Raw genomic sequence first — 20,000 nt, 5'->3', positions numbered from 1 at the left:
TTAGAAGGTGAAGGTTTTATTACCTTGCACAGTTTATTTATTTATTTATTTATTCATTTATCTTATTTATTTATTTATTTATTTTATTTTATTTCCTGTTACATTTCACTCGTCTTCCGTCGAGGTCAGAGCAAGTTATCAAGTAATATCGATTTGTCTTATTTTTTTTACATTTGGATTATCAAGCTCTTTAGTACATTTTCATTTCCTTCATACATCTCGTTTCTCTCTCTCTCTCTCTCTCTCTCTCTTCCGTAGCACGAACAGCGCAGCATCCTCATCTCAGCTGTATGGGGCTCTCAGCTGGAGGTGGCAGCACTACCCTAACCATCGTTCGACTCGAAGACCAGCCAGCCAGTCAGTGTAGCGCCGACGCGCTTGGAGTGACGACGTACCGGTGTTTACCGTTCCCCCTCCAGAGAGTTTCCTACTCTCGCGCGAAGATTTTGAACGACTAACGAAAGAAAAGCTCTCAGTGGATTTATCACCCATCGTCGCCACAGCTTCTTTTTATGTGAAACGGATGATGCTGATGCCTTGTCGAAGATGAAAAAAACAAAAACGAATGTTTACGATGAGATAAAACTCAGGAGAAAAGTTTGCGAAAAGAGTTGATTTCTCTAAACTGCGCGAAATCAGGTTTTAAAAATTTTTTAATGGCAGTGCCGGTACTTTCTTCGCCAGGAATGGATACACGCGAAGGAATCGATAGAGGTTTCAGAATATACGCTCGAAGGTAAATTTACACGGAAGTGAGGATAAGGTTATGGTTTGTTATCTCGCACGTGAAGTTTTAATGCGGTATGTATATATATTCCCGATAGGGAGATATATGCTTTTGTTTGAATGTGCTTTCTGTTCAGTCGTGTCTGTGAGCGATGTCTTTGACGGGTGTCTTCATGTGGAAACATATTTTATTTTCACATTTACATCAGAACCGAAAGAAGTGCATCCTAAAATAAAGACATTTCGTGTTTGAATGAATTAGATTTGTCCTTCCTTAAAAGAAATAAGCAAATAAATAAACAAATAAATAATAATAATAATAATAATAATAATAATAATAATAATAATAATAATAATGATAATAATAATAATAGGTACGATCCACACATCCCTGAAAAGGAACTTGGGAAAAAAACACTTGATGCCGAAGTAGCTCCAGGACTCATGCAGAAGAGTGTGTGCTCCTGGAAACCGCACACACATAATGAGGAAAGTGATGGACTCCTACTTAGGAGGCAGGATGCAACCCGGAAACCCACACTATAAAAACCACCCAGTCGAATTGGATGACTGTGATAGACCCCCCAAAAATAAATAAATAAATAGTAATAATAATAATAATAATAATAATAATAATAATAATAATAATAATAATTTGCGATATAAGTGTAAATTTCAGAATTTTGCAAAAAGAAAAAAAAAAAATTAAGACATCCCTTGAAAGCAGTAAATCCAGAAACATTTAAAAAAAAACAGACGAGTCATTCCATAATCACCCTGACAGCTCCTCTCAGGCCTCATTGTAACCATTGTCGCTTGCACCAGACCCCTCCGCAGTGGTGGATTTAAAGTGGGGTCACATTGTCACGTACCCCCCCCCCCCCCGCCCCCCCCCCCATACCCAATGGATATGAATAATAGAACTTTGCATACTTTCAGTAAATCACTATTAGTAGCAAGATTTTGCTTAGTTCATGACTATTTCAACGACATCAACTACTGCTACCATAATATATGTATATATATATATATATATAGATATATATATATATATATATGATATATATATATATATATATGTATATATATAATCCTAAGCGGCCCCCTATGAAAGATTTTTATACCGGCCACTCCCCTCACTGACGAATCTCCATATGTTTTTAAAAACTGGGTTTTATTCATGGTTCCTGATCATCACACTTTGCCTTCCAAATAATCCCAAATGTCTTTTTTTTTTTTAACTTTTTAGTATAATTCCCTGACTGTGAATAGCAAATTAAACACGAATCTCCTCAAAAGAAAGGACTTTGGAGACGTATTTAATAATATGCATAAATTTGCATCAAACCTGTCAACGTTTGTCCCTTTTACTTCAGATTAATATTCGTACTTTCCATAAAGTAGGATACTTTTACCCCCCCTGCAATTAACGCAATCATCAAGCAGAAAATGAAATAGAAACGTACTTCACACATCTGAAAAACAGTTTATGATTTTGCAGTTAGGGTAACACTTTTCTTTAGATAAATTAAAACAACGGTCATTTTGAGAATTAATTATTAAAACAGAAACCACTAGGTTTACAATGATCCAATAAGGACAGTCACTCTACCCATAATCCTTTCCATTGACGTATCCTTCGCTATGACATGAGAAAGAACCTGTCGCAATCACGAGTAAATCTAAATCCTTCTTGTTTCGACAAAGTTAACCGCTGTCTGGAATGGAATGATAAAATGGAACTCATACATTATATTGCAAAGACAATACATTCCTGATTTGTGTGTGTTAGTTTTTTTAAGTGCATTTTTTGGAATCTGATGTCCCAGTTACAAAAAAAAATGAACATCATTCATTATTTTTAAGTATATGAAAGAATAACAGACGGATATACGTGGAGTCTATGCGGGAACATTTCTTATCTTGTAATATCTCAGACCGCCAACCACAGATGCACAAGAGGCCATTAGGATGGGAAACGGAGTGACAGGGATGGAAGCTCTCTCTCCTCTCTCTCTCTCTCTCTCTCTCTCTCTCTCTCTCTCTCTCTTTCCAAACATCACACTGGCTAGTAGATGCTCTCTGTCTCTCTCTCTCTCTTGTGACGGAGTGACAGGGATGGAAGCTGTCAACCTTTCTCTCTCTCTCTCTCTCTCTCTCTCTCTCTCTCTCTCTCTCTCTTTCCAAACATCACACTGGCTAGTAGATGCTCTCTGTCTCTCTCTCTCTCTTGTTCTATACATAACTCTGGCTAGTAGAGGCTCTCTCTCTCTCTCTCTCTCTCTCTCTCTCCTCTCTCTCATTCTTCCCAATCACTCTCTTCCTTTTGATACAAACCATCAAGTTCCAAAATTGCTTTGAAGAAAAGGACAGCGGAACCTCTTCGTGATATAGAATTAAAACCTTAACAAATATCTGATTCATAAGTAGGCAATTGTATTCTGTGTAATAAGTACCAACGCTTTGACGATGATGTTATGCGAAGAAATGTTTTCCCGGATGTTTGAAACGTGGAATATATTGATAAGAAAAATTTCAATGGATGGTACGTTTCCTTTCAGACTGAAGTCATTTATTCAACCCGTCCTTTAGAGATTTAAAAAAAAAAATCTTTAGTGCCACTTATTCAGCCTTTTTCCCCACGTGTTTAGAATTTCCAAGTAGCAAAAAGGAGAGAAAATAAAATCAATATTCAAATGAAGATAATTGGTATCATTGTTATACCTCACAGCGCCATGTGCCGAATTTCACTTTTGATACTCTTCACGAAACTGGTGGTCAACTATAGGAAAAAGAACTTGAATGGTGCCATGAAATACGATTGGATATATTTGATCTTAAACTCCTGTCTTTTTGTTGCTGTTTCCATCCTCTGTCAGTACTGTCTTGAAATCAACAATTATCACCGTCCCTTGTGCCGGGTTCGAACCATTGAGTGTTTAACGATCGGTGTGACGTCATCTTGAGATATTCTATCTGTAGTTCCAACAGTCCAGAAATATTTAGTGTTTAACGACAGGTTGTGACGTCATCTTGAGACACTCTATTCGTAGTTCCAACACACCAGAAATTCTAGCAGATGTTGAGTGAGGAAGAAACGAGGTTTGTTTATTTATTCATTAAACCTTATATGGATCATTTGCAAAGCAATTCCAAAGAGATTTATGACAGAAATACAAGCATGTCCTACAACTCAAATTTCAACGAATTCTGCCCTGAAGAAATCGTGTGATTGCACAATGAAAAAACAGCTCTTTTCTTAAGGTTTAATTGGTAGTTCTCAGAAATGGAGCGGGTACCAGTTAGTGAATTTCCCCAAGGAAAAAGAATTGAGATTTCTTAATCTGTGCCTGCATTGTCCTTCGCGCTGGTAATGAGAAATGAGCGAATTGACTGCTTTTGTCTTGTCATCGGTCAAAAATCGAAACTCGTTAATTATTCGCCAAATAATGTGTTGGATTATTTTGAAATTCTCTAGCGATTCTGCAGGTTTATTTCTCTACTTATCTATTAATTCATTTTCATTTATTCATTCATTTATCTATTTACTAACTAATCATACATTTTCACCACCATCAGGCAAAGAACTACCCTGCACTCAACAGCTGTCTTTCAGTTCATAGGTCTTACCAGACTAACTGAATCATTTTTTATCATAATCAAAACAGCATTTGAAAAAAAATAACAATTGACAATCGTACGAAAGAACATTTCCCCCAAAACAACTGAGGCAAACCATACTCATATTTCCTTACTGAACATGGCTTTGAGTCAGTTAAAAACTACTGAGGCTAGAGGGCGGCAAATTGGCATGTTGATCCCCGTCCTCCAATCCTCAAACATACCAAATTTCAGCCCTCTGGCAATATCCTATAAATGGCAATCACACCTCCTTCCTGTGGCATGATAGGGATTGGAAATTATATAACTTGTGCCTCCGAATGCCAATCAAATGTGACTCATAAGAGATGAGAGGTATAATGCTTAGTTTGTTTAAGGAAATAAGGCTGATTTATTTTGTAATTAGTGAGGCAAGGGTGAAGAGGCAGTACATACAGGAATGAGAATGTCAAAGGGTTAATTATCTTGAATTCTCAGGAAGAACCTCATAGGAATTAGATTAAAGTTTTTTGTGTTTTTTCCTTTCGCGAGAAATAGTTCTAAGGGGATAACACTAATGAAACTAGAAATTGAATTACTCTTTTGGACTTACCGTCCCAGACATAATTGATGCCAATGTCGAGATAATTCTGATCATTTATATAAATGACTTTTCTTGCAATGTTTCCCAGAGCTATATTCTGTAATCTTCTCATCGGTGCTTCGAATTATTTCCGAATGTCTCCTGATATATCTTAATGCGATTTCCTCTCAAATCTTTGGCAAAGCCGAGTAAGCAATGAAGTGAAGTGTTCATGCTTTCTCCTGTGAAGGGCTTTGAGACGTTGAGGAGAGAGAAAATGATAATAATTTGACCATTCTATTAAATTTACCTGTATTTGGTTCTCTGTATTTATTCATTTGTTGACTGATTTTTTTTTCATCTATAATAACAGATTTTTTTGTATCTCCTATTACTCTCTGTTACTGCTTTCAGATGGAATCTATATTTTTTGGAAGCTTGGATTTAACGTCAATAGCCTCTGTGGGTTTGGTCCGTATAGTTTATGCTCTGAATTCTAAATAATAATCAATTAATGAATAATAATAATAATAATAATAATAATAATAATAATAATAATAATCAATTACTTTTAAACAAATTCTATTGAATAAAATGGCAGAATTCAGCGAATTAATCATTTATATTATCTTTTTTATTTCACTTATCACTCGCTTCTCTGGCTCAGCGACGCTTCTTTAAAAGAAAATAGAAAAGATAATATTTGAGCGTAATTCGCTGAATTCTGCCATTTTATTCGACAGAATAATAATGATGATAATAATAATAATAATAATATTGGAAGGAGACCCTCTCTCAAACAAGTCTTGTTGAAAGATATTGCTGCATCAGCTGCATTCAACTTGTAAATAGTCTTCTCTATTTTTCTAATAATTGCTTTCTCTCTGCTATTACAAGTGGAGAGTATTGCGCCGATATTACTCATCAGGAGAAGTCAATTTCAGGGATTTTGCTTACAAATTTATTTGTCACAATAAATAGATAAACAAATAGGTCAAAATATGACGAATTAGAGGCAAACGTTTCTCTCGGTATCATGCGATGATACTGAGAGAGACGTTGGCCATTAATTCGCCATATTTGGATCTATTTATTTATCTATTTATTGTGACAAATAAATTTGTAAGCAAAATCCCTGAAATTGACTCCTCCTGATGAGTAATATCGGCGCAATACTCTCCATTTGTAATAGCAGAGAGAAAGCAATTATTAGAAAAATAGAGAAGACTATTTACAAGGTAAATGCAGCTGATGCAGCAATATCTTTCAATAATAATAATAATAATAATAATATAATAATAATAATAATAATAATAATAATAAGATAATAATAATCGAATAGAGCGCTTAATAATAATCGAATTCAGAGCGCTACATAAATATATGATATATATATATATATCATATATATATATATATATATATATATATATATATATATATATATGTATGTGTGTGTGTGTGTGTGTGTGTGTGTGTGTGTGTGTGTGTGTGTGCTGTGTGTTTTCCCTTGAGCGTGTTAATGAGAGAATATATTCCGTGCCTGGGAAGGCACTCTGAAGGCTTAGTCGAAAGTCTTTTAATCCAATTTGCATATGTGGTGGTAATTGTTGTTGTGTGAAAGAAACGGAGCCATGGAAGTATTTCGCTGCTAATCGGATTTACTCTCGTTACCTCCTCATCGTTCAAGCTTTAATCAAAGCTAATTATCTCTGTATAGAAATCGAATGGTAACTCGACGGGAATTTTTCAGTTTAATTAGGCAAAGGTGATATCATATATTTCTCGTGGGATGTAATGCATCATATATTTCCCAGGAATTTTCCTCTGACTGACTTTCCACCATTGGAGAGTTGAATAAGGAAATATAAGTATGATTTACGTCAGTTATTTGGCCAATAGGTTTCCTCTAACTGACTGCAAGTCATGGAGAGTTGAATAAGGAAGTTTAAGTGCGATTTATGTCAGTTATTTGGGTGAGAAAAATTCCTTTTAAAATTACCATGTAAATTTTTTTTTAAAAAGATGTACCGTTTTGATTATCAGACAAAAGATTCATTCACAGTTTCCTTTAAGGTCTGAGGGCAGACAGAAAAAGCGCGGACAGAAAAATCGCGCACAGAAAAATCGCAGACAGACAGACAAAGCCGGCGGAATCGTTTTCTTTTCAAGAAAACTGAAAAGGAAAATGTCAATTCTTCAGAGATTTGCGCCTTCTGCATCTAATAGTCCAACGAATGCATTCGCCAAAACGTTCACGCATATCCGCTAAAAGAGAGATTCAGGCAGAAGAGCGAAACTAATAATTCCCCCAATTCGCTGACTGCTGTTACAAAAAAAAAAAAAACTTGATTAAAGTTTCAGCAAGAACTGCCTCGGGGATCTTGTGCTGTGCAACGCGTGTGAATATTAATTCTCACGTCTTAGGACGCAATGAATGCTGGATTCATTGTATATAAATGAAATATATTCACGGTATTTAAATCCCTTGAAGGGGGGATAGGTATTCGTGTTATATTCCCGTCCGATCTTTTGACAATTAACCATCTGGTATTCTTGATCTTGTTGTGTACCTGAGACCTTTTTCTCCAACTGTATTTCATTCGCTCCTTGACAATGTCTTAGTAAAGACGAAAGCGCTTGGATTTCTGACTATCATTTTCCTGTGTTATTTATATATATATATATATATTATATATATATATATATATATATATATATATATATATATATATATATATATAGTATATACACACATCCACTTCCACCTCACAAAAACCATTCAAAAATCTATCACAAACATAGCTAAGTTATTCAATTAATTTTAATTACTTACGAGTGTCAATGACTTAGGATTCTTTGGAGCCTCATTCCAAGGCAGATGAACGTCCAGTATATGGGTTGTGAACCCCACGGGGTTGGAAATTCAGCCCTGACAGACGAATAAGTATACATATACCGACCCAGTGGCTGATGGCTACAACACTCGTCAGGTCATCTGATTACTGTAGTTCAATTGGCGTAATCTGAGTATTCTAGGCAAGAAAGGGATCAACGTACGTTAAAGAGCTGAGTTCCTGATCTCTCAGGACGACGCAACGGCCGCTAGATGGCAGGTAAAGATCTTTTTCTCCCAAAGCAAACAGTATCTTCGTATTTACTTCCATTCGAAGTCACCCACTGGGAGGAATTATGACACGCACGTCTTCGTACTATTTGCTGATGTTAAATAATCACAGATGTATATGTATATATATATATTATATATATATATATATATATATATATATATATATACATATATTATATAATTATTATTATATATATATCAATATAGATAATATAAATATATATATATAGTGTATATATGATATATATATAAAAATATATATATCGATATACATTATATATATATATAATATTATATATATATATATAGATATATTTATTTATTATTCATTTATATATAGTATATATGTGTGTGTGCGTGTATATGTGAATATGCATGCAAGAAATCATTAGCATATCAGTTAATGATACCAATGAAACTACCTTCAAAATTAAATCATTTAACAGTTGAGGTACAAAGTATCCCATAGCATTTCAGTTGATTATACCAAAGTAACATAACTTCAAAATTAAATAACTTAACAGTTGAGATACAAAGTATCGCACTCAACAAACTAATTAGTATTTTAACTGGAATTGTGTTCTAGCTTGATTAAAAAAAAGAAAAAACTTCAGCAATGGGAAAAAATCACCACAAAGTTTCAAGACGAAGTAAAGATAAAATCAAAAAGGAAAACAAAATATATTGTCGTGGTCTCGAACTATTGCATTTTCTGGCTGCCCAATTTCATGCTCTCAAAAAAAAAAAAAAAATAAAAAAAAAACGAATCAGAATTGATTGAAGGACTTGGCCGGTAGCTCCACTTGGAAAATTGTTTTCCTTTTTTTTTTTTTTTTTATTTTCATTTTGACGTGAAATATTTTTCGTTTTTTAATACCACCTGTGATACTCGGTGAATTATTGACTACTGGTCAGTATTTTGTTCGATATCTAAACTCTGTGCAAAATGAAAATCACATATTTTTTCTCTTTCATTTTATCTGATTTTACCTTGTCATATCTTATGAATTACTTTCTTTATTTCAGTCTTCTAACTTTCAATTCCCTAAACTTCCTTTCTTTTCTGACTTTGAAAGCATTATCGTTAAGAATCTCCATAAATAATTATAATGATTTGTGAACCTTTCTTCATGTCAGTCTACTGTAACTTGATTCCAGTCGAATTTCTTGAAGTACGTTCGTCTGTTACTCAGCCAAACAACAATGAACTCTCTCTCTCTCTCTCTCTCTCTCTCTCTCTCTCTCTTCTCTCTCTCTCTCTCTCACCTATATGCTTTCCAGTCCTTTCTATTGATTACATTTCCGATGAAAAACTCGTTATCCCACTTGGCAGAAACGTCATAATACCAGACAAATCAATGGGTGAAGTTCATTGTTTTCGATCTACTGACGCAGGTATCCTTACGAGTTAAAAACCTCGTGTTAACACAAGCTTTGAGTCATGTTTGTGTCTGTAAATCTTTAATTAACGGCTGTAAAGGTTTCATGAATAGCCAGTGAACTTAAATAGCTGCCGCATTTCTTCATAATTTGTTGCAAGAGTTGACTCCTATCAAGCGATATATTTTCCCGCGCAATAAATTTACTGTTAAGATTGCATTGGTGGTGCATTGTGAAGCAAATGCAGATATGAAATGAATTTGAAAGGACAATAAGTCGACTTTTCAGAATCTGATAAAATGAGGAAGGTTTGGCATAGCAGCCCACCAAAATTTGATCTACGATGTAGTCAGTAACTAATCTCGCCCGAAGAAGTGTCTTTATGTGCTGATGTAATGTGTACTTGATGTTTGTATTTTTTTGTCATTATGGGCCTTGTACTTACAGAAAAAAGAGATAGCTATCTACTCTGTATTTTTTTGTATTGTATCTTTTTTGGGACAAGTTTGTACTTATATTTTGTATATCTTGTCAATAAAAATAACTAACTAACTATGGAAAGCGTTGGAGTCTGATTCCTAAATAAAACCACTGCCTCAAAAATTACTTACGGGTTTATTTGAAATGCCAAAAGTCATTTTTAGTTTCTGAATCAACTGAACATGGTTTGAAAAGTCGTTATGCAATAGACATATTTTTTCTAGTTGGATCTGTAATTGCAGACTTCGGCGGTAACGTATTTTCGGTGTTATATTTCATCGCTATTAAATAAGTCTTCCTTTAAAACCCAGATGTACAGTTTTTCTTTCCCTTTTTTTCCCCTCCCTGGGAGAGAACCTGTTTGGTGTTTGATATTGGGAAAAACCCAGGAAACTATTTTCTCGATATACCCCATTGACGAACGAAAAAAAAAAAAATAATAATAATAACAAACCTGTTTGCATTTGGCGTGGCGTATTTTGTGTTTTCTGGAGCGTTTCATAAATTCATATTTCTAACAAGAGTAACCCGAGTGTAAAAGTTATGCAGAAATAGGTTCAGAGGGTAAATGGAAAGGAAAAAGATAGAGTGATAAATGTTAGTGTGAATGTAAGAGGAAGGAAACAGTAGATTTCTAAAGATATTTAGAAATGAATATATCAATTGGTGGTGGAATGAGAGAAAATGTTGACCATAGATGTGAAGTAAGAAAGTTTGCAGATGCATAAATAAGGTTGGGGGGAACCTTTCAATTCCATGTTGCAATCAAATTCTTTATATTCCTCTTAGAGACTTTTTTTTTAATAGATGAACTCTTCTAGACCTAGTTTCATCGTGGACACCATTTTTCCCGTATAGTAATGCGGATCGTATGAGAGTTAAGTATATTTTTACGTTTATTTACAATTTTGGCCTGTTTGATTTCCAGATTTTATTTAGCCTGCTAATTTATCCATGTACGTAGAATATTGTGTGGAGAATATCTTAGGTAATGCACAGAAGCATAACACACAAATACTTACATGCACACACTATATATATACATACATATAGTATACTATATACTAATATATATATGTGCATATATATATATATATATATATATATATATACACACACAAAGAAGGAAACGGGGAACAAAAGTGTCCTTGCAACTGCATTTATTTATTTGCACCACCGTCAGTAGAGTGCAGACACAAGACGCACAAAAGAAAAAAGGAGTGAGAGAGTCAACAAAGAGAAGAAAAAATCACAAATGCAAGGAGACCTGCACCAATTAGTGGGCTCAAAGGAAGGTTTCTAAGGCCTCCCCCAGCCTTCCCTGTCCCACGGAGCCACAAGAGCCACAATATCCTTGTTGGCTTTGTAGTGTCAACGAAAGAAGTAGGTGTTTTTACAAAGACGCTGGAATGACGAAAAGAAAGGAAGAAAATATATGTATGTTTATGAGTAAACATATTTGTATTGATACAGTTAACTAGATAAAAACGGGAATGTTCATTCTGGCGATATCTGCGATATTCGTCAAAGGTCATCTGGAATTGCTGTGGATTTTCAAAAGCACTTCGTAACGTGATGAATGAAACTACATTCCAGATCTGAGTTGAGGAAGGTTGGTTTCTCTCTCTCTCTCTCTCTCTCTCTCTCTCTCTCTCTCTCTCTCTCTCTCTCTCTCTCGTCCCTGTATCCTATGACAATCGAAGTGTTTAAGGAACACGGAACCACTTGCAGAGTCGATATTCTTGAATCCTTGCAGCATATTTGCTGGTGTTTACACACACACACATACATGCATCTGAAGTATAAAAGGCCCATTAAAACACTCGGGTTTAAAGCTATAGAGTATATTTATGTGGACTGACCCCCACACTTATCAAGGGGTGGGAGTCAGTCCACCGAAATATAGTCCTTGGATTTACACTAGAGTGTTTTTAATGGGCCTTTTATACTTGAGACGTATTCTGTTTTAACAGAAGAATTTATTTACTATATATATACTTATGTATACAATAATTTGTCTGGTTTGGTTAACAGGTATATTGGTACACACACACACACTCACACACAGACATATATATATATATATATATATATATATATATATATATATATATATATATATATATATATATATATATATATATATATATATATGTGTGTGTGTGTGTGTGTGTGTGTGTGTGTGTGTGTGGGTTCGAATCCCACCACTGCCACCAAACTGTTAACACAGATATGAATCTCGTTATTATTTGGTAAACGTGTAACCCCGAGCGTCAGGCAAACCAATACACACAGCCCCTCTCTCTCTCTGGTATTCCCAAGAGACTGGGAATGATGATCAAATAAAAGGGTTCCAAACTTATAGATCAGATAGAAAAAATAGGAATCAAGGGGGAACCGCAATATATGGGAAAGACAAAAAACAAGGAAAAATATATGAGAAATATAGTAACTCAGAATGTGAACTAATAGCGGTAGAATTTGAATCTGAAAAATTGATGAACATAGTAATATATAAGACCTCCTAATACTAAAGAGTTTGACTTAATATTGAAAATTGGATGATATATGTAGAAATCACAAGGACTGACTATTCTCCTATCTGGTGACTTCAACTTTCCTTTCGTAGAATGGAAAGAACGAATAGGAGACTGTGGTTGTACTTATACATATAAAAAAGAGCGTAATAGTAGTGCAGAAGATAAGAGGCAATTTGAAAAGCTATTAGATATGCTACTAGAATACAACATTCAACAAATAAATCACCTGCCAACAAGAAAGGAAAATACTTTAGACCTAGTATTTGTGAACGAGATGAATTATGTTAAAGAAATAATAGTTTATAATGCGAGTATTTCAGATCATAATGTCATAGAATTAACAGTACATTCCAAAGCAAGTGAAAATAGAGATAAGCAAGAAATGAAAAAGTGGGAAGGATATGGAAAAAGGACAATACAATTCCTACAGGTAAAATATAAATGGTCAGAAATTACAATGAAGAATTAAACAAAGATTGGGATAAACATTTTCGTAAGTGATGACATAAGGGTAAATACGGAGATATTATATAAAATATTGGAGAAAATAGTGGATAAATATATACCGAAGAAGAAAAGTAAACATTCATTCATGCATACCAAGAGACAGAAGGATCTTGTTCCAGAAAATCAGAAAGTGGAAAAAAGGTCTTGCAAAAGAAAAAAATGCATGGAAAGTTATAGAACTAAAAAAGTAAGATAGAAAAATGCAGAACAAAAGATTATACAATCAAAAGAAAATGAAAAACAGGGACTTGGAAGAAAAAACCCTATTAAATATCAAGCAAAACCCCAAACTATTATACTCATATGCGAAGAAAAGATGAATAAAAGAAGAATAGAAATAGGCCCTCTGAGAATTGAAGGGAGATTAACGAATGAAAAAAAGGAAATTTGCAACATACTGGCAGAACGATATAGAGAGAATTCACCCCTAGAAATAGATAATGAAGATAATTATAGAAGTAAGGGACGAAAATAGTGAATATTTAGCTGACATAGAAATTATCGAAGCTGATATTGTGCAGGCAATTAATGAAATTAAAAATGGAGCTGCTGCAGGGCCGAGGGATGGAGTCCCTGCTATTTTGTTAAAGAAAGTAGTTCATTCTATCGCAAAGCCACTTGTAATATTATTAAGACAAAGTGTAGATACAGGCAAGATTTATGATGAGCACAAAATTAGCAAATATCACCCCTACTTTCAAAAGTGGATCAAGACTAGAGGCAAGTAATTATAGGCCTGTGAGTCTAACATCACATATTATGAAAGTGTATGAAAGGGTAATGAAGAAAAATATTATGAAACATTTAATAAAAAATAATTTGTTTAATATAGGACAACACTGTTCGTACCCGGAAAAAGTACACAAACCCAACTGTTAGTCCACCGTGAGAACATATTCAAAAATATGAAAAGCGGAAATGAAACAGATGTGGTCTATCTAGACTTTGCAAAAAGCTTTTGACAAAGTAGACCATAATATATTAGCAAAGAAAATTAGAAAACAACAATATCGTAGATAAAGTAGGAAGATGGTTAAAAGAATTTTTACACAACAGAAAACAGATAGTTATTGCAAACGATGAGAAATCGGATGAAACCAAGGTAATATCCGGTGTGCCACAAGGTACGGTGCTAGCTGCAATATTGTTTGTTATTAGATTGAAGACATAGACAGTAATGTTAAGGATTCGGTAGTGAGTAGTTTCGCTGATGACACAAGAATAAGTAGAGAAATTACTTGTGATGAAGATAGGAACGCTCTACAAAAGAGACCTTAACAAAGTATATGATTGGGCAGAGGTAAATAGGATGGTATTTAACTCTGATAAATTTGAATCAATAAATTATGGAGACAGAGAAGGAAAGCTATATGCATATAGGGGACCTAATAATGAGACAATCACAAATAAGGAAGCAGTTAAAGACCTTGGTGTGATGATGAATAGGAACATGTTATGCAATGATCAAATAGCCATTCTGTTGGCAAAATGTAAAGCAAAAATGGGAATGTTGTTACGGCACTTCAAAACAAGAAAAGCTGAACACATGATTATGCCTTTATAAAACATATGTTCGTAGGTCCACTTGAATATTTGCAATATGATATGGTACCCAAACTCTATCAAAAGGATATTGCAAAACAAATAGAGAGCTGTACAAAAGGTCCTTTACAGCTAGAATAGAAGAAGTTAAGGACCTAGACTACTGGGAAAGACTACAATCCTTAAAATGATAGTCTGAGAAAGGAGAGAGAACGCTACATGATAATTCAGGCATGGAAACAGATAGAAGGAATAACAGAAAATATCATGGAACTAAAAATATCAGAAAGAGCAAGCAGAGGTAGATTAATAGTGCCCAAAACTATACCAGGAAAAATAAAGAAAGCACACAGAACATTAATCCACTACGGCACCAGCATCGATAATGCAGCGTCTATTTCAATGCGTTGCCAGCTTCATCTGAGGAATATATCAGGAGTGAGCGTAGATGTGTTTAAGAATAAGCTCGACAAATATCTAAACTGCATCCCAGACCGCATCCAAAAGATTGGAAAGAGATGCAAAATATAGCCCGGAAAGACTTGTACTAGCAACTCTCTGGTAGACCCATTAAGGCGGGCCTCAACACTGAGGGACCTGGGGCAACCCGAACGAACTTGTAAGGTCTGTAAGGTAAAGGTAAGGTCTCTCTCTCTCTCTCCTGTCTCCTCTCTCCTCTCTCTTTCTATTCTGACAGGTAATCAAAATGAGAGTCAAGTTATATAAAAAAATAACTATTTATTTAACAATGGAAAGATAATAATCCAAGTCTCACAGACTAACTACTCAGTTAACCCCCCCAGCATTAAAATGTCTAAAACAGTAATTTGTCACACCAATTGTCTATTCTCCCATACGGGACTCTCTGTCCCCCTAGGACTCTCGGTCCCCCCTTGCCAGAATCATGTTTCAAAGACATGAGAAACACACTCGTTAGCACACATAAGTTTAAAGACAAAGTTAAAGATTAAACATTCTTACAATGTGTAACAAGCCATCCCTTTGGCTAAAGTAAAGGTAACTTACCCATTGCAGCCCAGAATATTATTCACTTAATACAAATAAACTTTCGCAGAGCTCTCCCGGCATCTTGCCTTTCTCCCACGGATCTCTATGCAAGTCTTCCCATAGACTTGGCTAATGATACCATTATCAAAGGAAGAGGCGCACACGCACACATGAATGCACACTTCGACAACGCCTCATATTACTGGCTACAACCAGTTTCTCAAAGGCACTTTGAAAAGACCTATGAACTTACATAACTACAGGACGAACGTTGACCCGCCTTTCTATGCACTTTTCATATCACACCACCCAGAAATCATTTATCAGCTTTTCTCGGGTCGTTGCTCGGCTCTGTTCTCCGCATTCCAAGGTCACAACGAACATATTAAATATATTATTGATTACAACCCCTAGGACTCACATATTTATAAATAAATATGCATGTACGAATATATATACATTCATTATATATTTATATATGTATATATATACACACACACACACACACACACACACACACACACACACACACATATATATATATATATATATATATATATATATATATATATATATATAGAGAGAGAGAGAGAGAGAGAGAGAGAGAGAGAGAGAGAGAGAGAGAGAGAATTTCGTATCAAGTAATTCTGGAATTACCAAGTGTCCTCAAGGGTTGCAGGGCGCAACACTTTACGCATAATACATGACACTGCGTGCAGCAGTAATGCTTAAGACGCTAAGACTTGAACGTTAAGGAATTGTAACCCCGAAACAATCCCGAGAGAGAGAGAGAGAGAGAGAGAGAGAGAGAGAGAGAGAGAGAGAGAGAGAGTCTGCGCATGCACCTATTGCTAATAAATGTTAAGTAAACAACTTGAGTCACAGAAATCGGTTCCTAGAATTGGAATAATAATAGTTTTTTTTTTTATTTTTTGATCAGGGGCAAATAACAGCAGCATATCATATGCAATGACGTCATTGGACATTTAAATCCTGTTTCTTTTTTGGGGTGAATTATTTGTATGTATATTGCTCCAGGTCACCTTCATGGCTTAAATATTATGTTCATGTCCTTAATTAAAACTGTTATCAATAAAAGGTAAATATAGGTCAGATAGCATAGGGGAGACGAGGGCCTCTTTCTCTGTTGAATTGATTGTGCTAAACGAGAATATACATACATTCGTATATACATACATACTTGTATATACGTATATATGAATATATGGTCAATATATTCTGTTACAACAGAATTCCATCTAATAAAAGGAGCCAAAAAAGAAAACCTGCCAAAATATAGAAAGTAAGTACAACATATATCTCAAAGATTGCTGTCTCTGAGATAATATAGTACTTACTTTCTATATTTTGGCGTCTTTATGGGCTCCTTTTATTAGATATGTGATATATATATATATATATATATAAAGGTTTTTTGCCACGAAGGAAAAAAATGAAAAAAGCAAGAGCCATAGCCGAGTACTTTCGGTCCTATTCGACCCTGACTGAGGCAAACAGCTTTATCAATAGCGACATCTCTATATAAGTATGAAAAATCCTGTGACCTACACAAAAATCATTTAGACATTATCAAAGGCATGACATATAGTGCTACGCAATGCCTACCAGAATATAACTTCCCCGCTCGCTACAGAAAAAGTTTAAAAGAATTGAAGAATGATAATAGCTTTCACATTACCAAGGCTGATAAATCCAATAGTTTAGTGGTTCTTGACAAAACTGACTACATATCACGCATGCATACTTTACTAGAGGATGAAATAACTTACAAAAAACTCGCAAAAAATCCGTTTGACCAAGTAAGAAAAAACTTCAATATCAATATCAAACAAATTCTTAATGATAAAAAAGAACTTTTGTGTCAGTTAACCGTACAGTGTCCCTCATTACCTTATTTATATGGCCTAGTCAAAACTCATAAGGAAAACAAACCTATGCGCCCAATTATTAGTACTGTAGGATCAATTGCTTATAAACTATCTAAATATCTTACTAAACTGTTATTCCCGCTACTAGGAACTGTATCTAATTCACACATCCGGAATTCTCTTGATCTTGTGGAAAAATTAAATAACATTGTACTAAACCATAGCGATATTTTTGTCAGTTTTGATGTATGTTCTTCGTTTACAAAAGTCCCTATTGACTCTGTGCTAGAATATTTAAGTAATGAACTTGTACTGCATGAATTACCTATGTCCGTTAGTCACATAATTTCCTTAATTAAGTTATGTATTTGTGCTTGCAGATTTATTTCTAATGGAGAATATTACCAACAAATATTTGGTATGGCCATGGGTAACCCTTTATCACCTCCCCTTTCAAACTTACTTATGGAATTTTTTGAGAGACAACACCTCCCGAATATCACACGTATCCCCTTAAAATGGTACCGATATATCGATGATATCTTAGTAGTCTTACCTGGTGGTATCGATTTAAATGATTTACTGTCTAAATTGAATAATTTAGTGCCATCCATAAAATTCACTGTTGAAATTGAAAATAACAATGTCATCCCTTTCCTAGATGTAATAATACATAGAGAATCTTTCCAATGCAAATTTAGTATTTATAGAAAACCCACAAATAATTTAACATATGTACATTTTTATTCTGGCCACCATCTTAATATTAAAATTTCAATTTTTTCTTCTAAGTTCCTACGCGCTTTGCATATCACGAGTCCACAATATCTAGACCAAGAAATAGAATACATAAAAAAGATAGGAAACGATCTCTGCTACCCACCTCATTTAATTGATTTATGTTATCAAAAAGCTCACAAAAAGTTTTATAATGTTGCTATTAATGAAAAAGAAATGCCTAAAAATGTACTTAGCTTACCTTATTTTCGTGGATTTTAAACCATAAAATCAATATTTAAATCGTTTAATGTTAATGTAGTGTTCTCTTATAACAATACCATTGAAGATATGCTAATTAAGAATAGTCCCATAACAAATAACAACATCATTCACAAAATTCCTTGTAAGGATTGCCCATAGTTTTACGTTGGTCAGTCTAGTAAAAATTTGTGTTCGGATTAAGCAGCATATGTATTCAGTTAGAACAGCCCAGACTTCAAATGCACTGTTTATCCATCTGAGTGAAAAATCTCATTGTATTAATTGATGTGATACCTCGGTAATTGCTAGATCTAATGATTATGTTTCAAGAAATTTACTGGAATCGGCAATTATACAAATCACTAATAAAGACAACCTAAATCTTAGTCTGGGAATGTACCATTTGGACCCATATATTTGTAAGATGTTTATGAAGGACCTCAAAATAAATGAACAACTAATAAATTAGTCCCACATGTATATAGTTATTATTTCTCTCTCTCTCTCTCTCTCTCTCTCTCTCTCTCTCTCTCTCTCTCTCTCTCTCTCTCTGGTTCGATATTCTCTCTCCCTCTTTTCTTGCTCGATATATCATATATATATATACAGTATATATATATATATATATATATATATATATAATATATATATATTTTATATCTTTTCTTTCGTTCTTTTCATTAATAATTTTTAATTTTTGTTGGGAAAATTTTGTGTAAAAATTCATGATATTAAATTGTATATGCTTCCGTGTTTGTTTTCAAAATGTACTGTTTTCTGGAAGAATCACTTGTTTTACTGCGGGGTATCCTTCAAGGTTGTGGCTTAGCCTATGGCGAACTCCTCTCTGTAGAGTGAAAATCGCCCTTATGGCTAATCTGGTAGTGTCAGTTTGTATATTAAGCTTCTTTTGACTATGGCGTCTTTGTAAAATCAGTTTGCCTCAGTAAAGGGTGCGAAATAGGACCGAAAGTACTCGGCTATCTCGCTTTTTCATTTTTTCTTCGTGGTAAAAAAAATAAAACCTTTATTTATACATAGCATCACGTTTTATATACTTCATGATCAAGTTATTCATATATCATAATATATATATATATATATATATATATATATATATATTATATATATATATATATATATATAATATATGTGTGTGTGTGTGTGTGTGGGTATAGATATCTGTGTGTGTAAAAATCTCTCCTCACTGTTTTCAGAATTAAACTATCTCTCCATCTCTTGTAATATTTGAAGCCACAGGCACGAAACCGGTCTCCAGATCTTCATTGCAAGAATCTCGGTTTCATGACAAAATCGAATTAATAATAAAGAGAGAATTAAGTTCGCATCCCAATATAAGGGTTCGAGGGGAGTAAACATATGATGATTTATCTCCTCTGACCTTTCTCATACCAATACGTCATTCATACCTTTATTCATTTTGCTTGCTCGTTTACCTAAAATACCACATGGGTTTCGGGGGGGTCTCCGGGGGTGGGGGGGTTGGGGCTTGAACGCGGAGAAATGCTTATTTTGAATTTTGAATTGCTTTGGTATAAGTGTTAATAAGAATATCTACTTACATAAATATCTACAAACATAAAGTATGTTATAAAGAATTCATTTACGATTTG

At 34.3% G+C, this 20,000-nt stretch overlaps 1 protein-coding gene across 1 annotated transcript in view; it reads left to right on the top strand.

The window, feature by feature from the left end:
* The first annotated feature begins 344 nt into the window (after window positions 1-344).
* The window catches only part of LOC135215716 (D(2) dopamine receptor-like), a 49,786-nt gene continuing 30,130 nt past the window's right edge, over window positions 345-20,000 (top strand). Inside the window, exon 1 of the mRNA XM_064250673.1 lies at window positions 345-736. The gene's annotated coding sequence lies outside the window, so the exon portion shown is untranslated. The remainder of the gene's footprint in view (window positions 737-20,000) is intronic.

The sequence above is a fragment of the Macrobrachium nipponense genome, chromosome 5 (genome assembly GCF_015104395.2).
Source record: "Macrobrachium nipponense isolate FS-2020 chromosome 5, ASM1510439v2, whole genome shotgun sequence".
Taxonomy (NCBI): Eukaryota; Metazoa; Arthropoda; class Malacostraca; order Decapoda; family Palaemonidae; genus Macrobrachium; species Macrobrachium nipponense.
This window is presented reverse-complemented; position numbering and strand designations above follow the sequence as displayed.